The sequence below is a fragment of the Pongo abelii genome, chromosome 16, assembly GCF_028885655.2.
Source record: "Pongo abelii isolate AG06213 chromosome 16, NHGRI_mPonAbe1-v2.0_pri, whole genome shotgun sequence".
NCBI lineage: Eukaryota > Metazoa > Chordata > Mammalia > Primates > Hominidae > Pongo > Pongo abelii.
In genome coordinates, this window is record NC_072001.2 from 27,957,863 (window position 1) to 27,971,486 (window position 13,624).

General features: G+C 57.8%; 2 long non-coding RNA genes and 8 other non-coding genes across 30 annotated transcripts in view; all 10 read right to left on the reverse strand.

The window, feature by feature from the left end:
- Nucleotides 1-356: 356 nt before the first annotated feature.
- On the reverse strand, nucleotides 357-438 carry LOC112129171 (small nucleolar RNA SNORD115). Its single transcript, XR_002911590.1, has one exon. It is a non-coding gene; the product is annotated as a small nucleolar RNA SNORD115 (small nucleolar RNA).
- Nucleotides 439-2,184: 1,746 nt separating this feature from the next.
- LOC112129202 (small nucleolar RNA SNORD115) lies at nucleotides 2,185-2,266 on the reverse strand. The gene has a single exon (XR_002911621.2). It is a non-coding gene; the product is annotated as a small nucleolar RNA SNORD115 (small nucleolar RNA).
- A 649-nt stretch (nucleotides 2,267-2,915) lies between these two features.
- Nucleotides 2,916-4,226, reverse strand: LOC129050414 (uncharacterized). Its single transcript, XR_008514036.1, has 3 exons — nucleotides 4,195-4,226; nucleotides 3,760-3,815; nucleotides 2,916-3,681 (listed from the first exon to the last, which is right to left on the reverse strand). It is a non-coding gene; the product is annotated as an uncharacterized LOC129050414 (long non-coding RNA).
- Nucleotides 4,058-4,139, reverse strand: LOC112129194 (small nucleolar RNA SNORD115). Its single transcript, XR_002911613.2, has one exon. It is a non-coding gene; the product is annotated as a small nucleolar RNA SNORD115 (small nucleolar RNA).
- Nucleotides 4,227-5,300: 1,074 nt separating the features above from the next.
- Nucleotides 5,301-13,624, reverse strand: part of LOC129050413 (uncharacterized) — a 51,573-nt gene continuing 43,249 nt past the window's right edge. For 20 of the 21 annotated variants that reach the window (XR_010137379.1, XR_010137376.1, XR_010137378.1 and 17 more), the window contains 8 exons: nucleotides 12,255-12,386; nucleotides 11,353-11,484; nucleotides 10,929-10,973; nucleotides 9,463-9,594; nucleotides 9,035-9,079; nucleotides 7,180-7,220; nucleotides 5,733-5,853; nucleotides 5,301-5,348 (listed from right to left, as the gene is read on the reverse strand). This is a non-coding gene — a long non-coding RNA (uncharacterized LOC129050413). The remainder of the gene's footprint in view (nucleotides 5,349-5,732; nucleotides 5,854-7,179; nucleotides 7,221-9,034; nucleotides 9,080-9,462; nucleotides 9,595-10,928; nucleotides 10,974-11,352; nucleotides 11,485-12,254; nucleotides 12,387-13,624) is intronic. The other variant, XR_008514027.2, reaches the window with a different exon arrangement.
- On the reverse strand, nucleotides 5,595-5,676 carry LOC112129182 (small nucleolar RNA SNORD115). Its single transcript, XR_002911601.2, has one exon. It is a non-coding gene; the product is annotated as a small nucleolar RNA SNORD115 (small nucleolar RNA).
- On the reverse strand, nucleotides 7,466-7,547 carry LOC112129192 (small nucleolar RNA SNORD115). The gene has a single exon (XR_002911611.2). It is a non-coding gene; the product is annotated as a small nucleolar RNA SNORD115 (small nucleolar RNA).
- Nucleotides 9,322-9,403, reverse strand: LOC112129191 (small nucleolar RNA SNORD115). Its single transcript, XR_002911610.1, has one exon. It is a non-coding gene; the product is annotated as a small nucleolar RNA SNORD115 (small nucleolar RNA).
- Nucleotides 11,215-11,296, reverse strand: LOC112129201 (small nucleolar RNA SNORD115). The gene has a single exon (XR_002911620.2). It is a non-coding gene; the product is annotated as a small nucleolar RNA SNORD115 (small nucleolar RNA).
- LOC112129214 (small nucleolar RNA SNORD115) lies at nucleotides 12,117-12,198 on the reverse strand. Its single transcript, XR_002911632.1, has one exon. It is a non-coding gene; the product is annotated as a small nucleolar RNA SNORD115 (small nucleolar RNA).

The window sequence follows — 13,624 nt, forward strand, 5'->3', positions numbered from 1 at the left end:
AGGCTGAACCTCGGGGACCCCACATGGTCTGGCTCATGACCAGTGGACCACAGCAGGATCCACTCACCTATGCCAGTCAATGCCAGGGGGATGTCCTGGGTGTCAGAGCTCACTGAAAGACACAAGGCGAGAACAGGAGCTCAGGAAGGAGCCACCAACATTCCCCATGCCAGGGAACTGGAGCACCAACACCAATCCCACACAGGGAGCCTGGGCTGCATCACGAAGGAGCACAGAGACAGGTTGGGCCACTTCCAGATGCCCTTAAGAGCCTCCAGGTCTCTAGCCCAAAATACAGTGGCCTTGTTGGGGACCTCAGGATCCCATAATGCTCTTCCAAAATTCTCCCCTAGGTTGGGCCTCAGCGTAATCCTATTGAGCATGATTTTTAAGTCATCACCTCTCTTCAGGATAATATAAGGTTCTCATCATTGACCCAACCCAGGGAACCCCCTCCTTGCAAAAAAACTTCCAGTGGAACCCAGATGTGCTCAGCACAGCTCAGTGCAGGAGACTAGGGTGCCAGGATGGGCTGGGTCTTCAATGCACTGGGGGCTGAGCACCTGGCTGATGGACACTGACCCATGAAAAGTGGGCCTAATGGAAGTCTTCCTCCAGTCTCACCATCTAGGGTACAGATGGAGTACATGTGACCACCCTCCATGGGGAGAATGGGGTGCGTGCCAGCTCACACTTGCCCCCACCTCCATGGACACATGTGATGAGATCCATGCGAAATACTGACTTGTCACTGACGTAGGGCATCCCTGGCCCTCCCTGCCACTGAACCCAGGAAGGACAAGGCAGGCACATCACTGGGCTCAGGCAAAATGCCCAGGCTGTGCCATACTGCAGGCCCCAAGAGCACCTCCACTGCCCAAAACAGCTCCCCCGCATGACCCCAGGGCAGCCCTGGGAACACTGGGCACAGGCATGGGCTACCAGCCAGGTCACGGCCAACCAAGGTGGCTGGCCCAGATGCCACGTGGCACCGCAGACCTGCAGTGGCAAAGCCTGCCCCTGGGAGTGGTGGGGGCGGGTACAGGCACCCTCTCCAAGCCTGCACCATAAATCACATCCTGGGGCTGCAGGGCCACTTGCTTTCTCTGGTGGGTCCCCATTCATACTCCACCCACCTCTCAGACACAGAGCCAGCCACACATAGCCATTGGCAGCTACGTTGTGCCCTCTCCTTTGCTTGGTCCCAAGATCCCACCACCCTGGATGTGACAACATGGATCCTAAGCAGCCTAAGCAACAAATTCTCAGTACAGGTCCTTCAACAGTGGGCTTTCCCACCTCAGGAGGCCACCCTTCACGACACTCGACCTCAGAGAAAGGGTGACCCCAGCGGGATGTGGGCTGTCCCTTGGCCCAAAGCCCACGAGTCCCAGGGCTGACCTACATTACCACCAGGTACCGAACAGAGTTCCACCTTGACCAAACCCCAGGGAAACAACACCACCCCCCACCAGGCTCCAGGAGGAGGGTCGCATTCAGGGCCATGGGTGGTGTGGCATCCTTGAATCTCTGCGACTCAACCCCATGGGCCTATTCATGTACCACACTCTGGGGACCAAGAGCTCCCCTGTCACTCCTGTGGTGCCCTGTAGCCCCTCTGGGCCCCTTCATGTGGCGGGGAGGTCCTTGAGGCCTTACTGGAGCACCGAGTCTCAGCTGGGTGAAGGAGCCCTTTCCTGCCTGGACCACCATCATCCCAGTAGGGCTTCAGGCAAGGCATCCTCCTTGGGTCCGATTCCCAAAAAAGCCACCCTCCTGGAGAAGCCATCTCTCCCAGCTGGCAAATCAGGTTGGCTGCCTGATCCAAAGGCTGAACCTTGGGGATGCCACATGGCCTGGCTCATGGCCCATAATCCCAGAAGGATCCACTCACCTATGTTGGTCAATGCCAGGGAGCCCACCTGTTTGGAAGAGCTCACTGAAAGACACAAGGGGAGAACGGGGCTCAGGGAGTAGCCACCCACGTGTCCTGCCCCCAGGGAAGTGGAGCACCAATACCAATCCTGAATAGGGAGCATGGGCTGCCTCAGGGAGGAGTGCAGAGACAGGGTTGGGCCCCCTCCAGATGCCCTTTAGGACCTCCAGGTCTCCAGCCCAAACTACAGTGGCCCTGTTGGGGACCTCAGGATCCCAGCATCCTCTTCCAAAATTCTCACCTAGGCTGGGCCTCAGCGTAATCCTATTGAGCATGATTTTTAAGTCATCACCTCTCTTCAAGACAATACAAGGTTCTCATCATTGACCCAACCCAGGGCACACTGCCTCCCTGGGAATGCATCTAGCAGGACCTGGATATGGTCACCACAGCTCAGTGCAGGAGACCAGGGCGTCAGGAAGGGTCAGAGCTTCAGCACACCGTGGGCTGAGCACCTGGTTGACATACACTGGCCTGGGGTCTGTGGGCCCAACACAAGTCTTCCTCCAGGCTCACCATCTGGAGGGACAGGAGGACATGTGTCCAACCAGGCCCTCACATATCAATGCTGGGAAGGAGCTAAGTGATACTCATGCAATGGGATCCATGCTGAACACTGACCCAACATGGACACGGGGCACCCTTGGCCCTCCCTGCCTCCAAACCCTGGAAAGACAGGGCAAGCGGGTCACCTGGCTCAGGCAAGATGCCTGGGATGCACCCTACTGCATGCTGCAAGAGCACCTCCATGCCAGGGCCGGTTCCCCCGCACGACCCCATGGCCATACCAGGGACATGGGGCATGGGACAGGGCCACCAACCAGCTCCTGGCAAACCAAGGAGGGTGGCCCAGATGCCAAGAGCTGCTGCAACCTGGCAGTCCCAGAGCCTGTACCTGGGCATGGTGGGCACCAGACCTGGTGCCCTCTGCAAGCCGGGGGACTTCCAGGGCCACGTGCTTTCACTGGTGGGTCCCAATCCATACCCTGCACAACTCCGACACACAGAGCCGGGCCACACTCAGCCAATCAGGAACCACATGGTGTCCTCTCCTTTCCGTGGGCTCAAGACCCCACCACCCTAGAGGTGACCCCATGGCTCAGAAGCAGCCTGGACAGGAAATTCCCAGGACAGGTCCCTCAACAGTAGGCCTTCCCACCTCAGGAAGCCCCCCTTCCTGCCACTGGACCTCAAGGAAGGGTTGTCCCCAGCAGGATGGAAGCTTCCCCCTTGGCCCAAAGCCCACAAGTCCCAGGGCCAGCCTGCAGCACCACTGGGTGCCAGCCACAGCTGAGCCTTGACCCAACCTCATTGAAAGAGTGCCATCCCTGACCAGGTTCAAGGAGGTGCCACTAAGATGGCCCATTGCTCAACAGGGTTGGTCCCATTGAACAAGGCCATGGGTTGGAGCATTCCTTGAATCTCCGCAGCCTCACTGTATGGGCCCAGTCACTCACCCCTCTCCAGGGAGGGAGAACTCCAGTGTGACCTCTAGGGTGCGCCACATTCCCCATGCCCCTCCTCCCCATATGCGCTGGGCAGTACTCCAGGCCTGACTTGTCCACCGAGTTTCAGCTGGGAGCTGCCCTACATTGGGGCTGAAGGAACCCCTTCCTACCTGGACCACTGTCACCTCTGCAGGGCTTCAGGAAAGGCATACTCCATGGGTCAGATTCCGAAGGAAGTGGCCCTCCTGAGAAACCATCGCTCCCTGGTGCAGAGTAGGTTGGCAGCCTGAGAAAACCCTAGTGGCCCAAAGGCTGAATGTCAGGGATCCCATGCTGCAACACTCATGGCCCATGACCAAAACAGGATGCACTCACCTATGCCGCTTAAGGCTGGGGGCAGGGGGTGGGTACCGCTTTGGCAGAAGAGCTCACTGAAAGACACAGGAGAGAATGGGGGCTCAGGAAGGAGCCTCCAATGTGCCCTGTCTCCAGAGACCCAGAGCCCGGATACCAAGCCAGTACAGGGAGGCTGGGCTGCCTCATGGAGGAGTGCAGAGATAGAGTTGGGTCCACCAGATGCCCTTCAGGGCCTCAAGGTCTCCAGCCAAAACGCAGGGGCCCTGCAGGGGTCTTCCGGATCCCAGTGTCCTCTTCCAAAATTCTCACCTAGGCTGGGCCTCAGCGTAATCCTATTGAGCATGATTTTTAAGTCATCACCTCTCTTCAGGACAATATAAGGTTCTCATCATTGACCCAACCTAGGACAACCCCTCCCCACGCATGCATCCAGCAGGACCAGGATATGCTCACCACAGCTCAGTGCAGGAGACCAGGGTGCCAGGAAAGGCCTGAGCTTCAGCGCATCGGGGGCTGGGAACTGGCTGACAGACACTGGCCCAGGGCCATTGGGCCCAATGCAAGTCTTCCTCCAGGCTCACCATCTGGGGTTACAGGATGGTGTAACCCCATGTGTCCAAATAGGGCCTCACATCTCCATATGTAGAAGGCATAAGAGATACCCACACAATGAGTTCCATGTGGAACACTGACCCATCATGGATGCAGGGCACCCATGGCCCTCCCTGTCACCATACCCTGAAAAAACAGGGCAGTCTGCCTGCCCTGTGACCACCGGGCATGGGCCACAGCCACCAACCCACTCCCAGCCAACCAAGGAGGGTAGCCGGAAGCTACACACCATTGCAAACCTGGCAGTCACATAGCCTGCCCCTGGACATGGTGGGCACTGAAAATCACAGCCTGGGGACCCAGGCCACATGCTTTCACTGGTGAGACCCCATCCACATCCCACACACCTCCCAAACACAGAGCTGGGCTACACTCGGCCAATCAAGGGCCACATGGTACCTTCTCTTTTCCTTGGTCCCAAGACCCCGTGACCCTGGAGGTGACCCTATGGCTCAGAAGAAGCCGAGGTGGCAAATTCTCAGTACAGGACCTCAGACAGTGGGCCTTCCCACCTCAGATTGCCACTGTTACTCTCACTCAAATTTGGAGAACAGGTTACCCCCAATAGGATGCAGGCTTCCCCCTCAGCCCAAAGCCCATGGATCCCAGGGCTGGACTGCAGCACCACCAGGCACATATCTCAGCCTTGACCCAACCCCACTGAAACTGCACCACCCCCTACCAGGCTCAATAGGTGCCACTGGGATGGCCAGTTGCTCAACAGGGTCGGCCCCATTCAGGGTCACAGGTGGGATGAGATCCTTGAACCTCTGTGACTCAACACTGTCAAGTCACAGATTCCCAAGGAAGCTGCCCTCCTGGAGAAACCATGCCTCCCTCACGGGAATTAGGGTCAGCTCCCTGAGGAAACCTTCATGGCCAGAAGTCTGACCCTCGGCAACCCCAAGCAGCCTGGCTCATGGATCATGACACCAGCAGGATCCACTCACCTATGCTGGTCAATGCCAAGAGGACCCCCTTGGCAGAAGAGCTCACTGAAAGACACAAAGGGAGAACCGGGGCTCAGGGAGGAGCCACCCACATGCCCCACCCCCAAGGAACAGAAGCAACAACACCAAGCCCGCACAGGGAGCCTGGGCTGCTACACGGAGGAGCACAGAGAAAGAGTTGAGCCACCTCCAGATGCCCTTCAGGGCCTCCAGGTCTCCAACCCAAAATACAGTGGCCCTGCCAGAAATCTCGGGATCCCAACATCCCCTTCCAAATTTCTCACTTAGGGTGGGCCTCAGCGTAATCCTATTGAGCATGATTTTTAAGTCATCACCTCTCTTCAGGACAATATACGGTTCTCATCATTGACCCAACCCAGGGCACCCCCCTTCCCACTTATGCATCCAGTGGAACCCAGATGTGCTCACCACAGCTCAGTGCAGGAGACCAGGGCACCAGGAAGGGCTGGAGCTTCAGTGCACCAAGGGCTGAACACCTGGCTGATGGACACTGGCCCAGGAAAAGCGAGCCCAACAGAAGTCTCACCATCTGGGGGAACAGGTGGAGGACATGTGACCACCCTTCATGTGGAGAAGGGGGTGGCGGGTGCCATCTCATGTTTGCTTCCCCTCCATGGACACATGTGATGATATCCATGTGAAATACTGACTCATCACCTACGTCAGGCACACCTGGTCCTCCCTACCACCGAACCCGGGAAGGGCAAGGCAGGCAGGTCACTGGGCTCAGGCAAAACGCCCAGGTTGTGCTGTACTGCAGGACCCAAGAGCACCTCCACTAGCCAAAACAGCTCCCCCTCAGCACCCTAGAGCTGTCCTGGGAACACTGGGCACAGGCCCAGGCCACCAGCCAGGTCATGGCCAACCAAGGAGGCTGGTCCAGATGCCATGTGCCACTGCAGACCTGACAGTGGCATAGCCTACCTCTGAGCCTGGTACTTGGGTGTAAAGGCAACCTCTCCAAGTGTGCACCAGAAATCATAGCCTCAGCTGCAGGGCCACTTGCTTTCTCTGGTGGGTCCCCATTCATACTCCACATACCTCCCAGACATAGAGCCAGTCACACTTGGCCTATCTGCAGTGACATGGTGCCCTCTCCTTTGCTTGGTGCCAAGACCCTGCCACCCGGGAGGTGACACCATGGCTCCCAAGCAGCCTGAGCAACAAATTCCCAGTACAAGTGCCTCAATAGTGGGCCTTCCCAACTCAGGAGGCCACCCTTCACAACACTCGACCATGGAGAAAGGGTGACCCGCAGCGGGATGCAGGCTGCCCCTTAGCCCAAAGCCCACAAGTCCCAGGGCTGACCTGCAGCACCACCAGGTACCAGCCAGAGCTCTGCCTCGACCCAACCCTAGGAAAACTACGCTGCCTCCCACCAGGCTCCAGGAGACCCACTGTGATGGCCCATTGATCAACAGGGATGGTTGCATTCAGGGCCATGGTGTGGTGCAATCCTTAAATCTCCGAGACCCAACCGAATGGGCCCATTCATGCACCACGCTCTGGGGACCAAGAGCTCCCCTGTTATCCCCATGGCACCTTGTAGCCCCTCTGGCCCCCCTCATGTGGCCTGGGCAGTTCTGGAGGCCTTACTGGAGCACCGAGTCTCAGCTGGGTGCTGCCTTGCATTAAGCAGAAGGAACTTTCCTGCCTGGACAATCATCACCCCGGCAGGACTTCAGGGAAGGCATCCTCCTTGGGTCTGATTCCCAAAAAAGTCGCCCTCCAGAAGAACCCTTCCCTCCCAGGTGGAAATTCAGGTCTGCTCCCTGAGAAAACTATTGCCCAAAGGCTGAATCTCTGGGACCCCCCATGAGCCACATAACCCATGACCCCAGCAGGATCCACTCACCTATGTCAGTCAATGCCAGGGGGACCTCCTGGATGGAAGATCTGAAAGGCACAAGGTGAGAACAGGGGCTCAGGAGGGAGCCACCGATGTTCCCAGCCCCTGGGGAACCATAGCACCAACACCAACCCCACACAGGGAGCCTGGGCTGCCTCACAGAGGAGCGCAGAGACAGGTTGGGCCACCTCCAGATGCCCTTCAGAGCCTCTAGGTCTCCAGTTCAACATATAATGGCCCTGCAAGGGACCTTGGGATCCCAGCATCTGCTTCCAAAATTCTCACCTAGGCTGGGCCTCAGCGTAATCCTATTGAGCATGATTTTTAAGTCATCATCTCTCTTCAGGAAAATATCAGGTTCTCATCATTGACCCAACCCAGGGAACCCCCTCCCCACACAAACATCCAGTGCAACCCAGATGTGCTCACCACAGCTCAGTGCAGGAGACCAGGGTGCCAGGAAGGGTCAGAGTTTCAGCGCACCAGGGGCTGAGCACCTGGCTGACAGACATTGGTCTGGGGCCTGTGGGCCCAACACAAGACTTCCTCCAGGCTTACCATCTGGAGGGACAGGAAGAGTAAATGTGTCCAACCAGGGCCTCACACATCAATGTAGAGAAGGGGCTAAGGGATACTCATGTGATGGGATCCATGCTGTACACTGATCCCTCATGGACACTGGGCACCCTTGGCCCTCCCTGCCACCAAACCCTGGAAAGACAGGGCAAGCGTATCACCTGACTCGGGCAAGATGCCTGGGCAGCACCCTACTGCAGGCCCCAAGAGCACCTCCACTGCCCAGGCCTGCTACCACACACAACCCCAGGGCCATACTGGGGACACAGGACACAGGACAGGGCCACCAACCAGCTCCTGGACAACCAAGTATGCTGGCCCAGACGTCAAGAGCCACTGCAGACCTGGAAGTCCGAGAGATTTCATCTAGGTGTGGTGGGCGCTGGCCCTGGTGCCCTCTCCAAGCCTAGGGGCTTCTAGGATCACATGCTTTCTATGGTGGGTCTCAATCCATGCCCTGCCCAACTCTGACACACAGAGCCGGGTCACAGTCAGCCAATCAGGAACCACACGGTGTCTTTTCGTTTCTTGGGCTCAAGACCCTGCCACCCTGAGGTGACCCCAAGGCTCAGAAGCAGCCTGGGCAGCAAATTCCTAGAACAGGTCCCTCAACAGCAGGCCTTGCCATCTCAGGAGGACACCCTTTTCACCACTGGACCTCAAGGAAGGCTTGTCCCCAGCAGGATCAGAGCTGCTCCCTTGGCCCAAAGTCCAAAAGTCCCAGGGCCTGCAGCACCACGAGGTGCCAGCCAGAGCTCAGCCTTGACCCATCCTCACTGAAACAGTACCATCCCCCAGCAGGTTCAAGGAGGTGCCACTAAGATGGCCCATTGCTCAACAGGGTTGGTCCCATTCAAGGCCATGGGTGTGGAGCATTCCTTGAATCTCCATAGCCTGACCATGTGGACCCAGTCACTCATCCCTCTCCAGGGAGGGAGAACTCCAGTGTGACCTCCAGGGTGCACTGCATCCCCTGTGCCCCACTCCCCCATGTGCCCTCGGCAATACTTGAGGCCTGACCTGCCCACTGAGTTTCAGCTGGGAGCTGCCCTACTTTGGGCTGAAGGAACCCTTTGCTGCCTGGACCACTGTCACCCCTGCAGGGCTTCAGGAAAGACATGTTCCTTGGGTCAGATTCCCAAGGAAGTGGCCCTCCTGAGAAACCATCACTCCCTGGTGGGGAGTAGGTTGGCAGCCTGAGAAAACCCTAGTGGCCCGAAGGCTGAATGTTGGGGACCCCATGCTGCATCACTCATGGCCCATGACCAAAACAGGATGCACTCACCTATGCTGCTCAAGGCTGGGGGGGTCACTTGGGCAGAAGAGCTCACTGAAAGACACAGGGGAGAACAGGGGCTCAGAAAGGAGCCTCCAATATACCCCGTCACCAGGGACCCAGAGCCCGGATACCAAGCCAGCACAGGAAGCCTGGGCTGCCTCACAGAGGAGCGCAGAGACAGGGTTGGGCCCACCAGATGCCCTTCAGGGCCTCGAGGTCTCCAGCCCAAAATACAGCTGCTCTGTCAGGACCTCAGAATCCCAGCATCCTCTTCCAAAATTCTCACCTAGGCTGGGCCTCAGCGTAATCCTATTGAGCATGATTTTTAAGTCATCACCTTTCTTCAGGACAACATAAGGTTCTCATCACTGACCCAACCTAGGGCACCCTCCCACCCCCCGTGCATGGATCCAGCAGGACCCAGATGGGCTCACCAGAGCTCTGTGCAGGAGCGGAGGGCACCAGGAAGGTCCTGAGCTTCAGTGCACTGGGGGCTGGGCACCTAGCTGACTGACATTGGCCCAGGGATAGTGGGCCCAACACAAATTTTCCACCGGGGTCACCATCTGGAGAGACAGGAGGAAGACATGTGTCCAAACTGACCTCCATGTGGGGAAGGGGGTCGGGGGTGCCAGCTCACCTTTGCTCGCCCTCCATGGACACATGTGATGAGTTCAATGTGAAATTCTGACTCGTTAAGTACGCGGTACACTGTTGGCCCTCCCTTCCACCGAACCCAGAAAGGAAAGGGCAGGTGGGTCACTGGGCTTGAGCAAAATGCCCAGGCTGCATCATATTGCAGGCCCCAAGAGCACCTCCACTGTCCAAAACGGCTCCCCTGCATGACCCCAGTGCTGCACTGGGACTGTTGGGCACAGACCTGGGCCACCAGCCAGGTCACGGCCAACCAAGGAGGCTGGCCCAGATGTCACACCCTGCTGCAGACCTGGTAGTTGCATAGCCTGTCACTGGGCATGAAGGGCACGCGTCCAGGCAACCTCTCCAAGTGTGCAACAGAAATCACAGCCTGGTGCTGCAGGGACACGTGCTTCCTCTGGTGGGTCCCCATCCATACTCTGTAAACCTCCTACACACAGAGACAGCCACATGGCCAATCAGGATACACTTGGTGCCCTCTGCTTTGCTTGGGCCCAAGACCCTGCCACCCTGGATGTGACCCCAAAGCTCAGAAGAAGCTTGAAAGACAAATTCCTGGGACATGACCCTTGACAGCAGGCCTTCCCACATCAGGAGGCAACTCTTCGAGATACTCGACATCGGAAAAAGGGTGACCCCCAGTGGGATGCAGGCTACCCCTTGGCCCAATGCCCATAAGTCCCAAGGCTGACCTGTAGAAGCCACCAGGTGCTGGCCAGAGCTCTGCCTTGACCCAACCCCAGGGAAACAATGCCGCCCCCTCCCCTCCACCAGGCTCCAGGAGTCTCACTGGGATGGCCCATTGCTCAACAAGGATGGTCCTATTCAGGGCAATGGTGGTGCGTGATCCTTTAATCTCCACAATCCAACCCAAGAGGCCCATTTGTCCATGACACACCAAATACTGAGAGCTCCTATTGACCCCCGTGGCACCCAGAGTTCCTCTGTCCCCCTCATGTGACCTGGGAAATCCTCGAGGCCTGACCTGAGCATCGACTCTCAGCTATGAGCTGCCCTGCATGGGGTGGAAGGGACCCTTTCCTGCCTGGACCACCATCATGCCCACAGGGCTTCAGGGGTGTCCCCCTTGGATCCGATTCCCAAAATAGCCACCCTCCTGGAGAACCTATGCCTCCCCAGTGGTAACTCAGGTCCTGAGAAAACCCTCGTGGCCAGAAGGGGGACCCCTGGTGACCCCACATGGCCTGGCTCATGGCCCATGACCCCAGCAGGATCCACTCACCTATGCCTGTCATTTCCAGGGGGCCTGCCTGGGCAGAAGAGCTCACTGAAAGACACAAAGGGAGAACGGGGGCTCAGTAAAGAGCTACCAATATTCCCTGGCCTGGGGAACTGGAGCCCCAACACCAAGCCCACAAAAAGAGCCTGGGCTGCCTCACGGAGGAGCCCAGAGACAGGTTGGGCCACCTCCAGATGCCCTTCAGGGCTTCAAGGTCTCCAGCCCAAAATACAGGGTCCCTGCAGGGGACTTCGGGATCCCAGTGTCCTCCAAAATTCTCACCTAGGCTGGGCCTCAGCGTAATCCTATTGAGCATGATTTTTAAGTCATCACCTCTCCTCAGAACACTATAAGGTTCTCATCATTGACCCAACCCAAGGCACCCACCTCCCTGCACATGCATCCAGCAGGACCAGGATATGCTCACCACAGCTCAGTGCAGGAGACCAGGGTGCCAGGAAAGGCCTGAGCTTCAGCGCATCGGGGACTGGGAACCTGGCTGACAGACACTGGCTCAGGAAAAGCAGGCCCAATGGAAGTCTTCCTCAAGTCTCACCATCTGGGGGCACAGGTGGAGGATATGTGACCACCCTCCATGCGGAGAAGGGGGTGTTGGGTGCCAGCTCATGCTTGCTTTCCCTCCATGGACAAATGTGATGAGACCCATGCAAAATACTGACTTGTCACTAATGCAGGGCACCCTTGACCCTCCCTGCCACCAAACCCAGGAAGGACAAGGCAGTCAGGTCACTGGTCTCAGGTAAAACGCCCAGGCTGTGCCATACTTCAGGCCTGGAGAGCACCTCCACTGCCCAAAACAGCTGCCCCGTATGACGCCAGGGCTTCCCTGGGACCACTGGGCACAGGCTTGGGCCACCAGCCAGGTCATGGACAACCAAGGAGACTAATCAATGCCAGGGCGCCCATCTGGGCAGAAAAGCTTACTGAAAGACACAAAGGGAGAACGGGGGCTCAGGAAAGAGCCACCAACTTGTTCTGTCCCCAGGGTACCAGAGCACCAACACCAAGGCTGGACAGGGAGCCTGGGGACCCTCATGCAGGAGCACAGAGACAGGGTTGGGCCTCCTCCAGATGCCCTTTCAGGGCCTCCAGGTCTCCAGCCCAAAATACCATGGCTCTTCCAGGGATCACAGGATCCCAACGTCCTCTTCCAACATTCTCACCTAGGCTGGGCCTAAGTGTAATCGTATTGAGCATGATTTTTAAGTCATCACCTCTCTTCAGAAGAATATAAGGTTCTCATCACCAACCCAACCCAAGGCACCCCCCTCCCCATGCATGCATCCAGCAGGACCTGGTTGTGCTCACCAGAGCTCAGTGCAAGAGACCAGGGAACCAAGAAGGGTCCGAGCTTCAGTGCACTGGGAGCTGAGCACCTGGATGATGGACACTGGCCCGGGGCCTTCAGGCTCAACTCAAGTCTTTCTTCAGGGTCACCATCTGTAGGGACAGGAGGAGGACATGTGTCCAACCAGGGCCTCATGTATCAATGTAGGGAAGGTGGGTAGGGGATACCCTTGTAATGGGATCCTTACAGAACACTGACCCAACACGGATGCAGAGCACCCTTGGCCCTCCCTGCCACCAAACCCTGGAAAGACAGGGCAAGTGGGTTACTGGGCTGGGGAAAGAGGCCTGGGCTGTGCCCTACTGCAGGCCCCAAGAGCACCTCCACTGCCCAGGCCAGATCCCCCGAACAACCCCAGGGTCGCACCGGGACCATGGGGCACGGGCCATGGCAGCCAACCTGCTCAAGGTTGGTTGAGCCAAGGAGGGTGGTCCTGATGCCAGGAGCCACTCCAGACCTGGCAGTCACAGAGCCTGACCCTGGGCATGGTAGTGCCACCCTGGTGCCCACTCCAAGCACACACCAGAAATCAAAGCCTGGGGGCCTCCAGGGCCACATTCTTTCTCTGATGAGTCCCCATCCATGCCCTGCACACCTCCCACACACAGAGCCGGGCCACACTCAGCCAATCGGAAACCACATGGTGTCCTCTCCTTTCCTTGGGCTGAAGACCCCACCATCCTGGAGGTGACCCCATGGCTCAGAAGCAGCATAGGTGGCAAATTCCCAGGACAGGTCCCTTGACAGCAGGTCTGCCCACCTCAGGAGGCCACCCTTCCCGCCACTGGACCTCAAGGAAGGGATTACCCCAGTGGGATGGGAGTTGCCCCCTTGGCCTAAAGCCCATGAGCCCCAGGGCTGGCCTGCAGCACCATCAGGCACCAGCCAGCACTCAGCCTTGACCCAACCACATTGAAACAGTGCCACCCCCTACCAGGCTCAAGGAGGCACCACTAAAATGGCCCATTGCTCAACAGGGTTGGTCCCACTCAGGGCCATGGGTGGGTAGCATTCCTTGAATCTCTGCAACCTGACCGCGTGGACCCTATCACCCACCCCTCTTGGGGGAAGAACTCCAGCATGACTCCCAGGGCACCCCAAAGCCCCTGTGGCCCCTGTCATGAGGCCTGGGCAGTCCTCAAGCCTGACCTGCCCACCTAGTTTCAGCTGGGAACTGCCCTACATTAGGCTGAAGGAACCCTTTCCTGCCTGGACCACCATCACCCTGCAGAGCTTCAGGAAATGCGTGCTCCTAGGGTCAGATTCCCAAGGAAGTGACCCTCCTGGAGGAACCATCCCTCCTGGTGAGTAATCGATTGGCTCCCTGAGA